This window comes from Macaca fascicularis, chromosome 7 (assembly GCF_037993035.2).
Source record: "Macaca fascicularis isolate 582-1 chromosome 7, T2T-MFA8v1.1".
Lineage (NCBI taxonomy): Eukaryota > Metazoa > Chordata > Mammalia > Primates > Cercopithecidae > Macaca > Macaca fascicularis.
In genome coordinates this window covers 7,968,827-7,990,825 of record NC_088381.1, presented here as the reverse complement: position 1 = coordinate 7,990,825, position 21,999 = coordinate 7,968,827, and the positions used below count along the sequence as shown (strand labels likewise).

At 38.2% G+C, this 21,999-nt stretch overlaps 1 protein-coding gene and 1 non-coding gene across 5 annotated transcripts in view; one reads left to right on the top strand and one right to left on the bottom strand.

The window, feature by feature from the left end:
* The window catches only part of ENTREP2 (endosomal transmembrane epsin interactor 2), a 446,665-nt gene that overhangs the window by 354,409 nt on the left and 70,257 nt on the right, over positions 1–21,999 (bottom strand). The gene's annotated exons all lie outside the window — the stretch shown is intronic.
* LOC123574989 (small nucleolar RNA SNORA32) lies at positions 5,789–5,909 on the top strand. Its single transcript, XR_006700160.2, has one exon. It is a non-coding gene; the product is annotated as a small nucleolar RNA SNORA32 (small nucleolar RNA).

The following is a 21,999-nucleotide window of genomic DNA, read 5'->3' as shown; positions in this document are numbered from 1 at the left end:
TAAAGAAATAAAATTCTTTTTATTGCCTAATTGCTTTGACTAGGATTTCTACCACTACTTTAAATAAAAGGTGAGAATGGGCATCCTGTTCTTGTTCCTGATTTTAGAGGAAAAGCTTTCAACCATTTATGGTTGACTATGATGGCAGCTTGTGAAATATGACCTTTATTGTGTTGAGGTATATTATTTCTATACCTAAATTTGTTTAGAGTTTTTGTCATAAAAGATTGTTGAATTTTGTCAAATGTTGTTTTAAATATTTATCGAGATAATCATATAATTTTTGTCCTTCATCCTTTCTGTTAATGTGTTGTACCACACTTACTGATTATTTATATTGAACCATCTTTGTATCCCAGGGATAAATCCGACTTATTTGTTTAATATGCTATTGAATTCAGTTTTCCAGTATTGTGCTAAAGATTTCTGCATATATATTCATCAGGGATATTGGCTTGTAATTTTCTTTCCTTGTAGAATTTTTGCCTGGCTTTGCTATCAGGGTAATGCTAGCCTCATAAAACAACTTGGAAGGTGTTCCTTCTCACTATGGTTTGAATATGCTCCTCAATGTTAACGTGTTAGAAACTTCATCCCCAATGCTACAGTGTTAGGAAGCAGGGCCTAATGGGAGGTGCTTAGGTCATGAGGGCTCCATCCTTATGAATGCATCAATGCTGATGATAAAAGAGCTTGAAACTGTGCGTTCCATCTCTTGCTCTCTCACACTCTCTTTCTCTTCTGCCTTCTGCTATGCAATGACATAGCAAGAAGGTCCTTGCCAGATGTGGGCCCCTAGATCTTGGACTTCCCAGTCTCCAAAATTATAAGAAATTAATATCTTTTCTGTATAAATTACCCCGTCTGTGGTATTTTGTTATAGCAACACAAAATAGACTGAGACATTTTCTCTTCAATCTTTTTGGAAGAGTTTGAGAAGCACTGGTATTAATTCTTCTTTAAATGTTTGGTAGAATTCATCAGTGAAGCCATCAGATCCTGGACCTTTCTTTGATAGAAAGATTTTTGTTACTGATTCAAACTTCTTACTCATTATTAGCCTGTTAAGACTTCTTTTTCTTCATGATTAAGTCTTTGTAGGTTGTGTGTTTCTAGGAATTTATCCATTTCTTCTGGGCTAATTTATTGGCATGTAAGTGTTTGTAGTACTCTCTTAGGATCCTTTGTAATTCTGTGGTATCAATTGTAATGTCTTCCCTTTCATTTCTGATTTTATTTTAGTCTTCTTTTTTCTTAATCTAACTAAAGATGTGTCAATTTTATTTATCTTTTCAAAAAACCAACTCTGAGTTTTGCTGATCTTTTCTATTATTTTTCTACATTCTATTTTATGTATTTCTTCTCCGATCTTTACTATATCCTTCCTTCTACTAACTTTAGGTTTAGTTTGCTCTTCTTTTTCTAGTTTCTCAATGTGTAATGATAGTTTGTTTATTTGAGATCTTTCTTTCTTCTTCATGTAGGCATTTTTCACTATAAACTCTCATCTTAAAACTGCTTTTGCTACATCACCTATGATATGGTTTGGCTCTGTGTCCCCATGCAAATCTCATCTTGAATTGTAATCCCCGTGCGTTGAGGGAGGGAACTGGTGGGAAGTGACTGGATCACAGAGGTGGTTTGCCCCGTGCTGTTCTTGTGTTAGTGACTGAGCTCTCATGAGAGCTGATGGCTTTTAAGTATGGCACTTCCTCACTCTCTCTCTCCTGCTGCCTTATGAAGATGTGCCTTGCTCCCCTTCACCTTCTGCCATGATTGTAAGTTTCCTGAGGCCTCCCCAGCCATGTGGAACTGCGAGTCAATTAAACCTCTTTTCTTTATAAATTACCCAGTCTCAGTATCTTTATAACAGTGTGAAAATGGACTAATATACCCTAAATTTTGATATACTGTGTTTCCATTTTCATTTGTCTCAAGATATTTTTTAATTTTCCTACTGATTTCTTCTGACCCATTGGTTGGGAGTATGTTGTTTAATTTCCAGATATTTGTAATTTTCCCAATTTCCTTCCATTATTAATTTCTAGTTTCATACCACTATGATCAGAAAGAAATATTATATAATTTGATATACAATTAAAATGTTAAATAATTTCAATCTGCTTAAATACATTAAGACTTGTTTTGTGGCCCAATGTATAATCTATCCTGAAGAACGTTCCATGTACACCTGAGAAGAATTTGTACTCTGCTGCTGTTGAATAGAATGTTCTGTGTATATCTGTTAGGTCTACTTGGTATAAAGTGTAGTTAAAGTCTAATGCTTCCTTACTGATCTTCTCTCTGGATATTCTGTCTGTAGTTGAAAGTTAGGTAATGAGGTCCCTCATTATTACTGTATTGCTGTCTATTTCTCCTTTCAGATCTATTAATATTTGCTATATATTATTTAGGTGGTCTGATGTTGGGTACATATACGATTATTGTATCCTCTTAATGAATTGATCCCTTTTTCATTACATAATGACTTTCTTGGTCTCTGTTAAAGTTTTGTAATCAAAGTCTACTTTGTCTGATATAAATATAGCTATCCCTGCTCTCTTTTGGTTTCTATTTGCAAGAAATATCTCATTCCTTCACATTCGGTTTATGTATGTCTTTAAAGCTGAAGTGATTCTCTTACGGCATCATATAGTTGAGTCTTGTTTTTAAATCTATTCAGCCAATCTATGTCTCTTGATTGGATAATTTATTGCATTTACATTCAAGGTAATTATTGATAGATAAGAACTTTCAATTGTCATTTTGTTAATTTGTTTCTGGATGTTTTGAGGATGCCTTCATTCTTTCTTCCTCTCTTGCTGTCTTCCTTTGTGACTTGACGATTTTCTGTAGCAGTATGCTTTGATTCTCCTCATCTTTTTTGTACCTACTATATGTTTTTGCTTTGTCATTACCATGAGGGTTACATAAAGCATATTATAGTTATAACAGTTTAAGCTGATAAAAACTCAACTTATTTGTTTTGAGACAGAGGCTTGCTCTGTTGCCCTGGCTGGAGTGCAGTGCCATGATCATAGCTCACTGCAGCTTCTAACTCTGCAATCCTCTCACCCAAGCCTCCTGGGTACCTGCGACTACAGGTGCACACACCAGGCTAATTTTTTTTTTTTTTTTTTTAGAAATGAGGTCTCACTATGTTGCCCAGGCTGATCTCAAACTCCTAGGCTCAAGCAATCCTCTTGCTTTGTCCTCTCAAAGTGCTAGGATTACAAGTGTGAGCCACCACGCCCAGCCAAAAACTTAACTTTGATAACATACAAAACCTCTACACTACTTTCTGATAGTGAAGTGTAAGTAAATTCTTCCTAATTGGTAATTACATATTGTGTAAATGAACTAAACTCTCTCTAAGAGAAAGGCAGAGATTGGCAGAATGAATTAGAAAATTGTGGAACTATATGCTGTCTACAAGAGACTCACTTTAGATTAAAAGGCAAAAATAGGTTGAAAGTAAAAGGACATAAAAAGATATTTCATGTGAACAGAAACCAAAATAGAGCTGGAGTGTACATACTAATATCAGATGAAATACCCTTTAAGATAAAAATTGCTACTAAAAACAAAGAAGCACAATATACACTAATAAAATGGTCAAGTCATTAAGAAGATACTGCAATTATAAATATACCACACCTACCAACAGAGTCCTAAAAATACACAAAGCAAAAAATTGACAGGACTGAAAGACAAAATAGGGAATTCAACAATAATAGTTAGAGAATTAGGTACCTCAATTTCAATAATGGCTAGAACAAATAGAATAACAGCAAGGAAACAGAAGACTTGAACAACACTATAAACCAATCAACTTGACATCTATAGAACACTCAACCCAACAACAGCAGAATACACATTCTTCTCAAGTGTACATGGAACATTTTCCCAACAAAACATATATTGGGCCAAAAAACAAGTCTTTATAAATTTGTAAAGATTCAAATAATGCAAAATATGTTCTCTAATCACAAAAGAATAAATTTAGAAATCAATCACAAAAGGAAAACTGGAAATTCACAAATACATGCAAATTAACATGCAAATTAAGAGACCAATGGGTCAAAGAAGAATTTACAAGAGAACTTAGAAAATACTTTGAGATAAAATAAAGATAAAATGCAACATACTAAAGCTTAATCTTGCATATCAGAGTTTAATCCATTTGAATAAAAGTAGTGCTCAGAGGGAAATTTATATCTGTAAATGCCCTCACTAATAAAATAAAAAACTCTCAAATCCATAATCTAATCTTCTACCATAAGAAACTTAAAAAGGAGTAAAATAGATCTAAATCAAACACACACACAAAAGAGACTGGAGCCAAAATATATTAGAAAATAGAAAAACAACATAGAAAATCAACAAAACCAAAGTTGGTTCTTTGAAAAGATCAACAATACTGACAAACTTTAGCTAGGCTGAGCAAAGAAAAAATAGAAGACTCCAATTACTAAAATCAGGAATGAAAGAGAGGATATCATAATTCTAAGAAAATACTATGAATGCTGGATACCATCAGATTAGATACCCTAGATGAAATGGACAAATTCTTAGAAACACACAATCTACCAAAACTGACTCAAGAAGTAATATACCTGTAGCTAATAAAGAAATGAGTCAATTTTTCTTAAAAAAATCTTCCAATGAAGAAAGCCTCAACAAGCTGGTTTCATTGGGGTACTCTACAAAATGTTTAAAGAAAAGTTAACAACAATATTTCTCAAACTCTTACAAAGAGTAGAAGAGAAAGGAATACTTCCTAATTCATTCTGCAGAAGTGAAACACATCAAAAGTAAAAACTACAGATCAAAAACCGTTGTGACTACAGATGCAAAAATTATCAACAAATATTAGCAAATGGAATCTAACAGCATATGAAAAGGGTTATTCACCATGACCAAGTGGAGTTTATACCAGAAATGTGAGGTTGGTCCAACACATAAAAATTAATCAACATAATAAAGCATATTAGCACAAATCCACATGATCGTCTCAATAGATGCAGAAAAAATATTTGACAAATTCCAACATCTTTTCATGATAAAAATTCTCAACAAATTAGAAACAGAAAAGAAAATTTCTCAACCTGATAAAGGGCATCCTTGAAAAACCAATAGCTAACATCATACTTAACAGGGAAAGACTGAAAGCTTTGCTCCTAAGATCAGGAAGAAGACAAGGATGTCTACTTCTCACCACTTCTATTCAACATTTTACTGGAGGTTATAGCCAGGGCAAAAAAGAATGTTCTAGGCAAGAAGATGAAATAAAATGCATCCATACTGAACAGCAAGAAGTAAAACTATCTCTGTTCACAGATGACCTAATGTTATATAGAGAAAACCCTAAATAATGAACACATATACGTATTAAAGGTAATAAATTCAGCAAGGTGACAGGATGTAAGTTCAATGCACAAAAATCAGTTGTATTTGTATACACTGACAATGAAAAATTTGAAAATGAAATGAAAAAAAAACAATTCCATCAATAATACCAGTAAAAAGAATGAAATATTCAGAAAAAATCTAACTAAAGTGCAAGACATATACACTGAAAACCATAAAACATTGTTGAAATGAATTAAAGAAGATCAAAATAAATGAAAATATATCTAATCTTAATGGACAAATTCAAAGTAATTCCTTTGAATTCAAAGTCATTCAAATCTAATTCCTTATCTAGATTTTCTTTTGCAAGGATCAACAAACTCATCCTACAATTCATATGGAAATTCCTGAAACCCAGACAAGTCAAAATAAGCTTGAAAAACAACAAAGTCTTTTAGAATGCAGTTTCTCATTTGCTGTGGACATGACCATAAAAAAATTTCCCAGTAGGTTTTCTATCTGCTACTTTGCTAGCAATCAGCTTATTGGGAACAGTTGATTAACTGTAATAGAAATGCAATACAAATACAATGTGAATCACGTGATTTTTCTTTTTTTTCTAATAACTTTCATCAGTAATCAATGAAATTTTAAAATTCTGCTAGATCTCTTGAATCATGCAAATGTGCTTTGCCTTTGTATTGTAACCCTTGTGGGATGCTAATAACCAAGCAGTCTGTAGTAGAGTTAACTCGGGCTGGTTCTAGGACTCATTCATGTTCACTCACTCATTCATGTTCACTCATTCATGTTCACTCATTCATGTACAATCATCTCTGGAAATGTAAAATTTACTTTTATATTGTTATGTAGGGCTGACAGGACAGCTGGATCAGTTTCATTAAAAAGGGCAAACTTGAAGATCTTTTGACTCCAGCTTTTTAGGGGATCTCAAGTGACCTTGATGGACAGTGGAAGAAATCACAACATGGAATTCCTTGAATAAAAATTTATTGACTTTAAATAATTTTGTCTAATGCTACATATACACAATTTAAAAAAAACCTCTTTACACTGTTTCTAGAAAGTCAGCATGTATTTCTGGCTCGAAGTTTCTCTAGTGTTTTCTGTGGAAGGAATAAAAATTTAGTAGTTTCAAAAAAAAAAAAGAACAAAGTGAGAGGAATCACTTTCCGATTTCCAAATTTACTACAATGCTACAGTAATCAAGACAGTGTGATACTGGTATAAGACAGTCAAATAGATCAGTGAAACAGAACTGAGAGTCTAGGAATAAGCCCATAGATCTATGGCCAAGTAACTTTCAACAAGAGTGCCAAGACCATTCAATAAGAAAAGAATAATTTTCTCAAGAAATGGTGCTAAAACTAGATATCCACATACAAAGGAATGAAGTTGGACCCCACTTTATACCATATATAAAAATTAATGCAAAATGAATCAAGGCCTAAATGTAAGAGCTATAACTATAAAATCCTAGAAAAAAAGAAAAGATATATATCTGTGCAACTTTGAGTTAATTAAACAAAAGTTTTTGGAAAGGACACTGAAAGCATATATGACCAAAGAAAAAATAGATAAATTGAACCTCATCAAAATTTAAAACTTTTATGCTTCAATCAGCCCTATCCACAAAATGAAAAGATAACCAACCCATAGAGTGAGAGAAGACATTTACAAATCATATGTCTGATAAAGGTCTAGTAACCAGCATATATAAAGGACTCCTAGTACTCAACGACAAGAAGTCAAATAACTAGGAAAAGGGATAAGGATTTGAACAAAAGTTTCTCCTAAGAAGATATACGAATGGCCAACAAATGCATGAAAAGATCTTTAGGGAAGTTCAACATCATTGGCCATTAGGAAAATACAGATCAAAACCACAATGACATACCAATTTCACACACACTAGGATGGCTAGAATAAAGGGAAAAAAAAACCCAGAAAATAAATGTTGGCAAGAATATGAAGAAACTGGAACTCTCATACATTGCTGATAGGAATGTAAAATGTTGCAGCTGCTTTGGAAAACAGTCTGGTAGTTTTTCAAAATGTTAAACATTGCATTACCATGCGACTCTGTAATTCTACCCTTACATATATTGATGTATTGAAAAGATATGTTCACAGAAAATCCGGTATACTAAATGTTCACAGCAGCAATCATAATAGTCTAAAAGTGGAAAGAAACCAAATGTTCATCAATTGATAAATGGTTAAACAAAATGTGGTATATACATATGGAATGTCATTTTCCATAAAAAAGAAGTGCTATTGCATGCTATAACATGGATGAACCTTGTAAAGATTATGCTAAGTAAAAGAAGCCAAATACAAAAGGCCACATATTGTATGATTCCAGTTATATGAAATGTCCAGAATAGGCCAAATCATAGAAACAGAAAGTAGATTCGAGGTGCCAAGGGTTAGAGGATTGGGGAACTGGAGATGACTGCTAACAGGTATGAGATTTCTTTTTGGGGTGATGGAAATGTTCTGGAATTAGGTTATGATGGTGATTACATAACACTGTGACTATACTAAAATAACACTAACTTGTACACTTCAAAATGGTAACTTGTATATTATGTGAATAATACCTCAATAATTAAAAGATATAAGAAAAATAAAATCATCTTAACCAGCCAGCTATGCTAGAGCAAAAATAAGCTAAATATCTTTTTAGGATCTAGAGAAAATAAAATTACAAAATTATCATACTAATAGACAATGAGTATGCAGCAAAAAACTATTACAAAGATGGGTCATGCAATTCTTTAATTTGTAAATGTTATTTTTCTCAACTATGTGGTATATTTCATGCATTTAAAAGCATTTTTAACGGCCGGGCGCGGTGGCTCAAGCCTGTAATCCCAGCACTTTGGGAGGCTGAGGCGGGTGGATCACGAGGTCAGGAGATCGAGACTATCCTGGCTAACATGGTGAAACCCCGTCTCTACTAAAAATACAAAAAACTAGCCGGGCGTGGTGGCGGGCGCCTGTAGTCTCAGCTACTTGGGAGGCTGAGGCGGGAGAATGGCGTGAACCCGGGAGGCGGAGCTTGCAGTGAGCCGAGATCACGCCACTGCACTCCAGCCTGGGAGACACAGTGAGACTCCGTCTCAAAAAAAAAAAACAAAAAAAAAACAAAAAAAAAAGCATTTTTAAGTTTATAATTTGTTGCGATTTGTTTTTTCATTCCAAATAAATACCCACTGTCATGACTAAATTTGTATTTATAATTTGGTATTCTTTCTGTTAAAAGAACTGAGATGGCCCTACAAAATTTGAATCTTCCACTGAAGACACCATTTCACGACCACCAGAGTAGCTAAAATTAAAAAGTCTAATAATATTAAGTATTGGAGAGAAAGTAGACAAATGTTAACTCTCCTTGGCCCCTACTAGAAGTACAGATTGATTTAAACAATTTGAACAGCAGTTTGTCGATTTTAGTGACATTAAGGTGCCCTAGGAATTCTACTTCTAGAGACAGGCTCTACCAACATGTTTCTACCTATGCACCCTTGCGGCATGTTGTAAAGGCAGAACACCAGAAACAGGCTAAATGGTCAAAAACAACACAACACAGAAGATTAGGATACATTCTCAGAAGGGTACTCTATAGAGGAGTTAAATGACTTTATGCAGATCAACCCAGATGGAAGTAGAAAACAATACCAACTGAGAAAAAGCAAGTTTCAGAATGGCATGCACAGTTAAAACCATTTGTGTGATGTTTTGAAACATGCACACAAGTACTACATATTGATTCCAGGGATAAAGAAATGAAGTAAAAGAGAAATTCCTCTTTGTTTATGGAGGGAATAGACAGGTTGGAAAAGGGCATGAGAGACTATAACTTCATCTGTGATATTTTGAGACACCATGAAGAAGCACTGAAGAGTGTGTTTCCAAGTTTAGGCATCCACAAATTCTGCATCATGCTTTTACCTGAATGGAGGAAATACTTGAATCTTAAAGATCAAACTCACCAATAAAGAAGGGGGAAAGCAGTCATGAGTAATTCATGAAATGCTAAGTAAAATAATAATGCATTCAGAACATTTTTCATCTATCATGAAATACCCTGTCTTCCATGATGATACCCAGGGCTGGTACTGTCATGTTAGGTCCTTAGAAAGACTTGAAAACATATTTATCCCTTTGCAGAAGCAGGTCTAATCTGGCTGCTTCTCATAAGCAGATTCTCCTGAAGTGCAAATATTTTGATACAAGGATGTACAGTGCCAAGTCACCTTGTAGATGATGAGAAAACAAGGAAAGAAAATTTCCAACAATCGTTTGGTAAATTGGAATTTCTTAGACAAACCATAAACATACAGTGGATGTTTACAAAGACAACAAAAATGGCATGGAGAACATTTAAGCACTCAGAAAACAGGCTCCCTCTGGGCAGAGTTCACTGCAGTGCCACAAAGTCACCGTAGCCAGACGGCCTCTCCAGGTTCCTCCTCTCTGGGCAGACATCGCGGAAAGAAAAACAGCAGTGCCAGTCAGGGGCTTACAGATAAAACTCCCATCTCCCTGGGACAGAGCCTCTGGGGGAAGAAGCACCTGTGGGTGCAGCTTCAGCAGACTTAAATGTTCCTGCCCACCAGCTCTGAAGACAGCAGTGGATCTCCCAGTACAGTGCTCGAGCTCTGCTAAGGGACAGACTGCCTCCTCAAGTGGGTCCCTGACCCCCATGCCTCCTGATGAGGAGACACCTCCCAGCAGGGGTTGACAGACACCTCATACAGGAGAGCTCTGGCTGACATCTGGCAGGTCCCCCTCTGGGACGAAGTGTCTAGAGGAAGGAGCAGGCAGCAATCTTTGCTGTTCTGCAGCCTCCACTGGTGATATCCAGGTAAACAGGGTCTGGGGTAGACCTCCAGCAAACACCAGCAGACCTGCAGATGAGAGGCCTGACCGTTAGAAGGAAAATAAACAAACAAAAAGCAATAGTATCAACATCAACAAAAAGAACAACCAAGCAAAAACACCATCTGAAGGTCACCAACAGCAAAGACGAAAGATAGATAAATCCACGAAGATCAGGAAAAACCAGCGCAAAAAGGCTGAAAACTCCAAAAGCCAGAATGCCTCCTCTCCTCCAAAGGATCACAACTCCTTGTCAACAAGGGAACAAAACAAGATAGAGAATGAGTTTGACGAATTGACAGAAGTAGGTTTCAGAAGATGGGTAATAACAAACTCCTCCTAGCTAAAGAAGCATGTTCTAACCCAATGCAAGGAAGCTAAGAGCCCTGAAAAAGGTTAGAGGAATTGCTAACTAGAATAGCCAGTTTAGACAAGAACGACCTGATGGAGCTGAAAAACACAACATAAGAACTTCGTGAAGCATACACAAGTATCAGTAGCCCAATCTATAAAGCAAAAGAAAGGATACCAGAGATTCAAGATTAACTTAATGAAATAAAGCGTGAAGACAAGATTAGAGAAAAAACAATGAAAAGGAACAAAGCCTCCAACAAATATGGGACTATGTGAAAAGACAAAACCTACGACTGACTGGTGTACCTGAAAGTGATGGGGAGAATGGAACCAAGTTGGAAAACACCTTTCAGGATATTACCCAGGAGAACTTCCCCAACCTGGCAAGATAAGCCAACATTCAAATTCAGGAAACAGAGAGAACACTGCAAAGATACTCTTCCAGAAGAGCAACCCCAAGACACATAATTGTCAGATTCACCAAGATAGAAATGAAGGAAAAAATGTTAAGGACATCCAGAGAGAAAGGTTGGGTTACCCACAAAGGGAAGCCCATGAGACTAACAGCGGATCTCTCTGCAGAAACCCTACAAGCCAGAAGAGAGTAGGGGACAACATTAAACATTCTTAAAGAACAGAATTTTCAACCCAGAATTTCATATCCAGCCAAACTAAGCTTCATAAGTGAAGGAGAAATAAAATCCTTTACAGACAAGCAAATGCTGAGGGATTTTGTCACCATCAGGCCTGGCTTACAAGAGCTCCTGAAGGAAGCACTAAATATAGAAAGGCAAAACTGGTACAGCCACTGCAAAAACAAACCAAAATGTAAAGACCATCGACACTATGAAGAAACTGCATCAACAATGGGCCAAATAACCAACTAGCATCATAATGACAGGATCAAATTCACACATAATAATATTAACACTAAATGTAAATGGGTTAAACGCCCCAATTAAAAGGTACAGACTGGCAAATAGGATAAAGAGTTCAAGACCCATCGGTGTGCTGTATTTAGGAGACCCATCTCACATGCAAAGGCACACACAGGCTCAAAATAAAGGGATGGAGGAAGATTTACCAAGCAAATGGAAAGCAAAAACAAAAAAACAAAAAAAAAGCAGGGGTTGCAATCCTAGTCTCTGATAAAAGACTTTAAATGAACAAAGATCAAAAAAGACAAAGAAGGGCATTACATAATGGTAAAAGAATCAATGCAACAAGAAGAGCTAACTATTCTAAATATATATGCACCCAATACAGGAGCACCCAGATTCATAAAGCAAGTTCTTAGAGACCTACAAAGAGACTTAGACTCCCACAAAATAACAGTGGGATAATTTAACACTCCACTGTCAATATCAGACAGATCAACAAGACAGAAAATTAACAAGGATATTCAGGACTTGAACTCAGCTCTGGACCAAGCAGACCTAATAGATATCTACAGAACTCTCCACCCCAAATCAAGAGAATATACATTCTTTCCAGCACCACATAGCACTTATTCTAAAATTGACCCCATAATTGGAAGTAAAACACTCCTCAGCAAATGCAAAAGAAAGGAAATCATAACAAACAATCTCTCAGACCACAGTGCAATCAAATTAGAACGCAGGATTAAGAAACTCACTCAAAACTGCACAACTACATGGAAACTGAACAACCTGCTCCTGAATGACTACTGGGTAAATAATGAAATTAAGGCAGAAATAAGTAAGTTCTTTGAAACCAATGAGGACAAAGACACAAGGTACCAGAATCTCTGGGACACTGCTAAAGCAGTGTTTAGAGGGAAATTTATAGCACTAAAATGGCCACAGGAGAAAGCGGGAAAGATGTAAAATCACTAAAGAAGCGAGAGCAAATAAATTCAAAAGCTAGCAGAAGACAAGAAATAACTAAGATTGGAACAGAAGGAGATAGAGACATGAAAAACCCTTCAAAAAAAATCAATGAATCCAGGAGCTGGTTTTAACTAACAAAATAGATACACCACCTGCCAGACTAATAAAGAAGAAAAGAGAGAAGAATCAAATAGATACAATAAAAAAATGATAAAGGGGAGAGTACCACTGATCCCATAGAAATACAAACTACCACAGCTGAATTCTACCAGAGGTACAAGGAGGAGCTGGTACCATTCCTTCTGAAACTATTCCAATCAATAGAAAAAGATGGAATCCTCCCTAACTCATTTTATGAGGCCAACATCATCCTGATACCAAAGCCTGGCAGAGACACAACAAAAAAAGAGAATTTTAGACCAATATCCCTGATGAACATCGATGCAAAAATCCTCAATAAAATACTGGCAAACCGGATTCAGCAGCACATCAAAAAGCTTATCCACCATGATCAAGTGGGCTTCATCCCTGGGATGCAAGGCACGTTCAACATTCGCAAATCAATAAACATAATCCAGCATATAAACAGAATCAAAGACAAGAACCACATGATTATCTCAATAGATGCAGAAAAGGCTTTTGACAAAATTCAACAGCCCTTCATGCTACAAACGCTCAATAAATTCGGTATTGATGGAACGTAACTCAAACTAATAAGAGCTATTTATGACAAACCCACAGCCAATATCATATTGAATGGGCAAAAACTGGAAAAATTCCCTTTGAAAACTGGCACAAGACAGGGATGCCCTCTCTCACCACTCCTATTCAACATAGTCTTGGAAGTTCTGGCTAGGGCAATCAGGCAAGAGAAAGAAATCAAGGGTATTCAGTTAGGAAAAGAAGAAGTCAAATTGTCCCTCTTTGCAGATGACATGATTGTATATTTAGAAAACCCCATTGTCTCAGCCCAAAATCTCCTTAAGCTGATAAGCAACTTCAGCAAAGTCTCAGGATACAAAATTAATGTGCAAAAATCACAAGCATTCGTATACACCAGTAACAGACAAACACAGAGCCAAATCATGAATGAACTTCCATTCACAATTGCTTCAAAGAGAATCAAATACCTAGGAATCCAACTTACAAGGGATGTAAAGGACCTCTTCAAGGAGAACTACAAACCACTGCTCAGTGAAATAAAAGAGGACACAAACAAATGGAAGAACATACCATGCTCATGGATAGGAAGAATCAATATCGTGAAAATGGCCATACTGCCCAAGGTTATTTATAGATTCAATGCCATCCCCATCAAGCTACCAATGAGTTTCTTCACAGAATTGGAAAAAACTGCTTTAAAGTTCATATGGAACCAAAAAAGAGCCCGCATCTCCAAGACAATCCTAAGTCAAAAGAACAAAGCTGGAGGCATCACGCTACCTGACTTCAAACTATACTACAAGGCTACAGTAACCAAAACAGCATGGTACTGGTACCAAAACAGAGATATAGACCAATGGAACAGAACAGAGTCCTCAGAAATGATACCACACATCTACAGCCATCTGATCTTTGACAAACCTGAGAGAAACAAGAAATGGGGAAAGGATTCCCTATTTAATAAGTGGTGCTGGGAAAATTGGCTAGCCATAAGTAGAAAGCTGAAACTGGATCCTTTCCTTACTCCTTATACGAAAATTAATTCAAGATGGATTAGAGACTTAAATGTTAGACCTAATACCATAAAAACCCTAGAGGAAAACCTAGGTAGTACCATTCAGGACATAGGCATGGGCAAAGACTTCATGTCTAAAACACCAAAAGCAACGGCAGCAAAAGCCAAAATTGACAAATGGGATCTCATTAAACTAAAGAGCTTCTGCACAGCAAAAGAAACTACCATCAGAGTGAACAGGCAACCTACAGAATGGGAGAAAATTTTTGCAATCTACTCATCTGACAAAGGGCTAATATCCAGAACCTACAAAGAACTCAAACAAATTTACAAGAAAAAAACAAACAACCCCATCAAAAAGTGGGCAAAGGATATGAACAGACATTTCTCAAAAGAAGACATTCATACAGCCAACAGACACATGAAAAAATGCTCATCATCACTGGCCATCAGAGAAATGCAAATCAAAACCACAATGAGATACCATCTCACACCAGTTAGAATGGCGATCATTCAAAAGTCAGGAAAGAACAGGTGCTGGAGAGGATGTGGAGAAATAGGAACACTTTTACACTGTTGGTGGGATTGTAAACTAGTTCAACCATTATGGAAAACAGTATGGCGATTCCTCAAGGATCTAGAACTAGATGTACCATATGACCCAGCCATCCCATTACTGGGTATATACCCAAAGGATTATAAATCATGCTGCTATAAAGACACATGCACACGTATGTTTATTGCGGCACTATTCACAATAGCAAAGACTTGGAATCAACCCAAATGTCCATCAGTGACAGACTGGATTAAGAAAATGTGGCACATATACACCATGGAATACTATGCAGCCATAAAAAAGGATGAGTTTGTGTCCTTTGTAGGGACATGGATGCAGCTGGAAACCATCATTCTTAGCAAACTATCACAAGAACAGAAAACCAAACACCGCATGTTCTCATCATAGGTGGGAACTGAACAATGAGATCACTTGGACTCGGGAAAGGGAACATCACACACCAGGGCCTATCGTGGGGAGGGGGGAGGGGGGAGGGATTGCATTGGGAGTTGTACCTGATGTAAATGAGGAGCTGATGGGTGCTGATGAGTTGATGGGTGCAGCACAGCCACATGGCACAAGTATACATATGTAACAAACCTGCACGTTATGCACATGTACCCTAGAACTTAAAGTATAATAATAATAAAAATAAATTTTAAAAAAATAAAAATAAAAATAAAAATAAGAAACAAAAAAACAAACAAAAAAAGAAATACAAACTACCATCAGATAATACTACAAACACCTTTATGCAAATAAACTAGAAAATGTAGAAGAAATGGATAAATTCCTGGACACATACACCCTCCCAAAACTAAACCAGAAAGAAGTTGAATCCCTGAATAGACCAATAACAAGTTCTAAAATTGAGGCAGTAATTAATAGCCTACCAACCAAAAAAGGCCCAGAACCAGACGGATTCACAGCCGAATTCTACCAGAGGCACAAAGAGGAGCTGGTACCATTCCTTCTGAAACTATTCCAAACAACAGAAAAAGAGGGACTCCTCCCTAACTCATTTTATGAGGCCAGCATCATCCTGATACCAAAACCTGGTAGAGACACAACAAAAAAAAAATTTCAGGCCAATATCCCTGATGAACACTTATGCGAAAATCCTCAATAAAATACTGGCAAACCGAATCCAGCAACAAAAACAAAAAAAAAAACAATGCCATCAAAAAGTGAGCGAAGGATATGAACAGACACTTTTCAAAAGAAGATATTTATGCAGCCAACAAACATATGAAAAAAACTTGTTATCACGGGTCATTAGAGAAATGTAAATCAAAACCACAATGAGATGCCATCTCACACCAGTTAGAATGGTGATCATTAAAAAGTTTATCCACCACAGTCAAGCCGGCTTCATTCCTGGGATGCAAGGCTGGTTCAACATATGCAAATCAATAAATGTAATTCATTACATAAACAGAACCAATGACAAAAATCACATGATTATCTCAACAGATTCAGTAAAAGGCCTTCAATAAAATTCAACACCCCTTCATGCTAAAAACTCTCAATAAACTAGGTGTTGATGGAATGTATCTCAAGATAATAAGAGCTACTTATGACAAACCCACAGCCAATATCATACTGACTGGACAAAAGCTGGAAGCATTCCCTTTGAAACTGGCACAAGACAAGGATGCCCTCTCTCACCACTCCTATTCAACACAGTCTTTGAAGTTCTGGCCAGGGCAATCAGGCAAGAGAAAGAAATAAAGCATTTTCTTTTTTTTTTTTTTTTTTTTTTTTGAGATGGAGTCTCGCTATGTCGCCCAGGGTGGAGTGCAGTGGCCAGATCTCAGCTCACTGCAAGCTCCGCCTCCCGGGTTTTTACGCCATTCTCCTGCCTCAGCCTCCCGAGTAGCCGGGACTACAGGCGCCCACCACCTCGCCCGGCTAGTTTTTTGTATTTTTTAGTAGAGACGGGGTTTCACCGTGTTAGCCAGGATGGTCTCGAACTCCTGACCTCGTGATCCGCCCGTCTCGGCCTCCCAAAGTGCTGGGATTACAGGCTTGAGCCACCGCGCCTGGCCGAAATAAAGCATTTTCAAACAGGAAGAGAGGAAGTCAAATTATCTCTGTTTGCAGGTGACATAATTGTATATTTAGAAAACCCCACCATCTCAGCCCAAAAACTCCCTAAGATGATAAATAACTTCAGCAACGTCTCAGGATACAAAATCAATGTGCAAAAATTACAAGCAATCCTATACACCAATAACAGATAAACAGAGAGCCAAATCATGAGCAAACTCCCATTCACAACTGCTACAAAGAGAATAAAATATCTAGGAATCCAACTTACAAGGGATGTGAAGGACCTCTTCAAGAAGAACTACAAACCACTGCTCAACGAAATAAGAGAGGACACAAACAAATGGAAAAACATTCCACACTCATGGATAGGAAGAATCAATATCATGAAAATGGCAATATTGCCCAAAGTAATTTATAGATTCAATGCTATTACCATCAAGCTACCATCGACTTTCTTCACAAAATTAGAAGAAAAAAAAAAACTACTTTAAATTTCATATGGAACCAAAAAGGAGCCTATATAGCCAAGACAATCCTAAGCAAAAAGAACAAAGCTGGAGGCATCACGCTACCTGACTTCAAACTATACTACAAGACTACAGTAACCAAAACAGCATGGTACTGGTACCAAAACAGACATACAGGCCAATGGAACAGAACAGAGGCCTCAGAAATAACACCACACACCTACAACCATCTGACCTTTCACAAAACTGACAAAAACAAGCAACGAAGAAAGGATTCCATATTTAGTAAATAGTGTTGGGAAAACTGGCTAGCCACATGCAGAAAACTGAAACTGGACCCCTTCCTTACATCTTATACAAAAATCAACTCAAGATGGATTAAAGATTTAAACGTAAGACCTAAAACCGTAAAACCATAAAAACCCTAGAAGAAAACCTAGGCAATACCATTCAGGACATAGGCATGGGCAACGACTTCATGACTAAAACACCAAAAGCAATGTCAACAAAAGCCAAAATTGACAAATGGAATCTAATTTAACTAAAGAGCTTCTGCACAGCAAAAGAAGCTATCATCAGAGTGAACGGGCAACCTACAGAATGGAAGAAAATTTTTGCAATCTATCCATCTGAAAAAGGGGTAATATCCAGAATCTACAAGGAACTTAAACAAATTTACAACAACAAAAAAACACCCCATCAAAAAGTGGGCGAAGGATATGAACACTTTTCAAAAGAAGATATTTATGCAGCCAACAAACGTATGAAAAAAACTCACGGGTCATTAGAGAAATGTAAATCAAAACCACAATGAGATGCCATCTCACACCAGTTAGAATGGCGATCATTAAAAAGTCAGGAAACAAAAGATGCTGGAGAGGATGTGGAGAAATAGGAATGCTTTTACACTGCTGGTGGGAGTGTAAATTAGTTCACCCATTGTGGAAGGCAGTGTGGCGATTCCTCAAGGATCTAGAACTAGAAATACTATTTGACCTAGCAATCTCATTACTGGGTATATACTCAAAGGGTTATAAATCATTCTACTATAAAGACACATGCATATGTATGTTTATTGCAGCATTATTCACAATAGCAAAGTCTTGGAACTAACCCAAATGCCCACCAATGTTAGACTGGATAAAGAAAATGTGGCACATACACACCATGGAATACTATGCAGCTGTAAAAAACAATGAGTTCATGTCCATCGCAGGGACATGCATGAAGCTGGAAACCATCATTCTCAGCATACTATCACAGAAAGAGAAAACCAAACACCACATGTTCTCACTCATAAGTGGGAGTTGAACAATGAGAACATATAGGCACAGGCAGGGGAACAACACACTCCAGGGCCCGTCTGAGGGTGGGGGGCAAGGGGAGGGACAGTATTAGGAGAAATAGCTAATGTAGATGACGGGTTGATGGGTGCAGCACACCACCATGGCACATGTATACCTATGTAACAAACCTGCGCATCTGCACATGTATCCCAGAACGAAGGAAGGAAGGAAGGAAGGAAGGAAGGAAGGAAGGAAGGGAGGAAGGGAGGGAGGGAGGGAGGGAGGACGGAGGGAAGGAAGGAAGGAAGGAAGAAAGGAAGGAAGAAAGGAAGGGAGGGAGGGAGGGAGGGAGGGAAGGAAAAACATGCTCCCATGTGTTAAGTGGACTTCCTGCAGAGAAGGGCTCATTTTGACATAGGAATCCCAAAGCAGCCTCTTTATATCCAGATTATAAGAGATTTTTCTTTTTTTTTCTTTCTTTCTTTTTTTTGAGACAGAGTCTCACTGTGTTGCCCAGTGGCACGATCTCAGCTCACTGCAACCTCCACTTCCTGAGTTCAAGTGATTCTCCCACTTCAACCTCCCAAGTAGCTGGGATTACAGTCATGTGCCACCACGCCCAGCTAATTTTTTTCTTTTCTTTTCTTTTCTTTTTTTTTTTTTTTTTTGTAGTTTTAGTAGAGACAGGGTTTCACCATGTTGGCCAGGCTGGTCTCTAACTCCTGGCCTCAAGTGATCTGACTGCCTTGGCCTCCCAAAGTGCTGGGACTACAGGCATGAGCCACCACGCCCAGCTGAGAGTGTCAGAGATTTGTCAAAGGGCCAGCAAGTATCCTGGCCTGGAACCTCACAGGCCACTTCTGAATGATAAAAACTGACCTGTCACCTCTGCACCATTGGTTTCTGGTCTTCCATCACTTCCAACCTCGAAGGGTGCTCCCAGAGCTTAGTACATGCATAACAAACCCCTTACCCCAGCATATCTAGAACGCCAACAACTATAAGGCACACCACAAGAGAAAAAGTATGCTGCCAATAAATGCTGACGTGCTATCTATTGTAAAGAAGCATCCAGGCCTTGGCAGTGTTGAAATGTGAAAACATGCGCATCCAGCATTCAAAACACCTCAGGCATACTACAATATTAACAGTGATTGTCACAGAATTATGAAATCAGGGCAGGTGCTTTGGCTCATCTGTATTTTCTAAACTTTCTATGGTGAACGATATTACTGCCAATATTTGAAAAATGGTAAATAAACATTATTTTAAAGAAAAAAAATTAAATGAGCCAACCAGAACTACCATGAACCTAATGAAACTAAAGCTTTGTGGCCTTCCAAAGGCTCCTGGAAGAAGCCCTAGTTTGTTTGTATTTGTATTTTTTGTTACTTGTCATAAAAGCAACCCCTCAAACTACACGTGCTTCAGGCCCCATAAAGCTATGATCTCTCTTGGATTCAACAAATACGGAGTACCTAACAAGTCCACGTGGACTGCTTTAAAAGACAGAGAGAAATAAAAACATTTCAGCTTAAGTGAGGACACAAGCAAGCCCAGATAACCACATCGAGGCAACAAGACCAATAATCCCTCTCCCTTTCCTAATTATCACTCCTGCTGCTATGGACTGAACTGTGTCCCCCCAAAACTCATATGTTGAGGCACTAACCCCAATGGGATGGTATTAGGAGATGGGGAGGTGGTCAGGGATAGATGAAGCCATGAGTGTGGAGGCCCCATGTTGGGATCAGTGACCTTATAAGAAGAGGAAGAAACACCAGAGCTTTCTCTCTCCACCAGGTAAGGGCACAGCAAGAAGGCGGCCATCTGCAAACCAGGATATGAGCCCTCACCAGGAACTGAATCTGCAAGCACTCTGACCTGGGACTTCTCAGCCTCCAAAATCGTGAGAAATAAATGTCTACTGTTTAAGCTACCCAGTTTATGGTATCCTGTTAGAGAGCAGCCCGAACTGACTAAGACACCCCCATACTACATCTCTAGTGATTATAACTGGTAATGCACAAATCCACTGGTCAACTTTCAGATATTGAAGCCACCACCACACTCTACAGTTTGGTTCTGTTGAAGTTTTACAAGTAAATAATGAACTGCCAACGTTGTAGCAATGCTATGGGGAATATTCACCCAAGGGTTCTTTCTTTTCTCTGAAATCTCTCATGTTCTTTAAAAAGTCAGCCTCTTTTCATCTGCAATGAGATTTTCTCTCTAAATCCTTCTTTAAACACTCCTTTTGTGTGATGTCTTAGCCTTAAGTACTGAGCCTTAAAGAAAAGCTGTTTTCCACTCACTGCCTTGTTTTAGATATGCTCTCCCTGACCTTTCAAAATGGCAAAATGAAAAATCTTAGGGACCATGAGGGCCACCTGCTTTGAACTGCCCAGCAGTAAAGGGGCCAAGTGACAAAGCTAGTTGGTACACCCAACCCAAAGCACCCTAAAGCCAAATGCAACAGAACACTTTGTCAAATTAATTATTGGGCTGCATTAAAATATGAAGCCACTGTAAGTGGATATGCTCTATTTGAAAAGGAATTTTAAAAACCCTAAGGTTCCGGCCGGGCGCGGTGGCTCAAGCCTGTAATCCTAGCACTTTGGGAGGCCGAGACGGGCAGACCACAAGGTCAGGAGATCAAGACCATCCTAGCTAACACGGTGAACCCCGTCTCTACTTAAAAATACAAAAAACTAGCCAGGCGAGGTGGCGGGCGCCTGTAGTCCCCGCTACTCGGGAGGCTGAGGCAGGAGAATGGCGTGAACCTGGGAGGCGGAGCTTGCAGTGAGCTGAGATCCGGCCACTGCACTCCAGCCCAGGCAACAGAGCGAGACTCTGTCTCAAAAAAAAAAAAAAAAAAAACCCTAAGGTTCCACAGAACCTAGTTTGAAAACCATTGGTCTACATTAGCAAGAAGCAAACAGAATGAGGAATTTTTCCCTCTGCAAAAGCCATGTCCCCTCCACCTTGTCCATGGAGGGAAGACACACACAGTGTTGACACACATACCTGCCATGATACAGGGGAGCGTGCATGACACACATTTAAAAAGGCGTGGGGTGAACAGGCAATTCTCATTTTAGCAAGACTGTTAGAATCTTCATTCAGCCAATGGTGAACATGTGCTCCACTTTAAAAACAAATGGCAGCCTTGTCTCACCTCTAACTCCCTGTCCATATTCCACAAGGAACATTCCCACCCAAATGCAAGCTCTCCGCTTCATGGACACACTAAGGAGGCTCTCGCCAGGAGCACCTCTGAGTCCATGTCCACCTCTCTGCAGTATGGCCCCAGCCAGATTTGGAGCACATTCTTGTATTCAACACATTTATAAAGTGCCTCATCAATACCTGGCACTGTTCTTGACCTTCTGTGAACAAAAGAAACAACAATCTTACCCTCGCGGTGTCTACATTCTAGAGGGGAGAAACCTCCTAAGTGATTAAATTGGGCACAAAAGAATGATGAGTGCTCCAG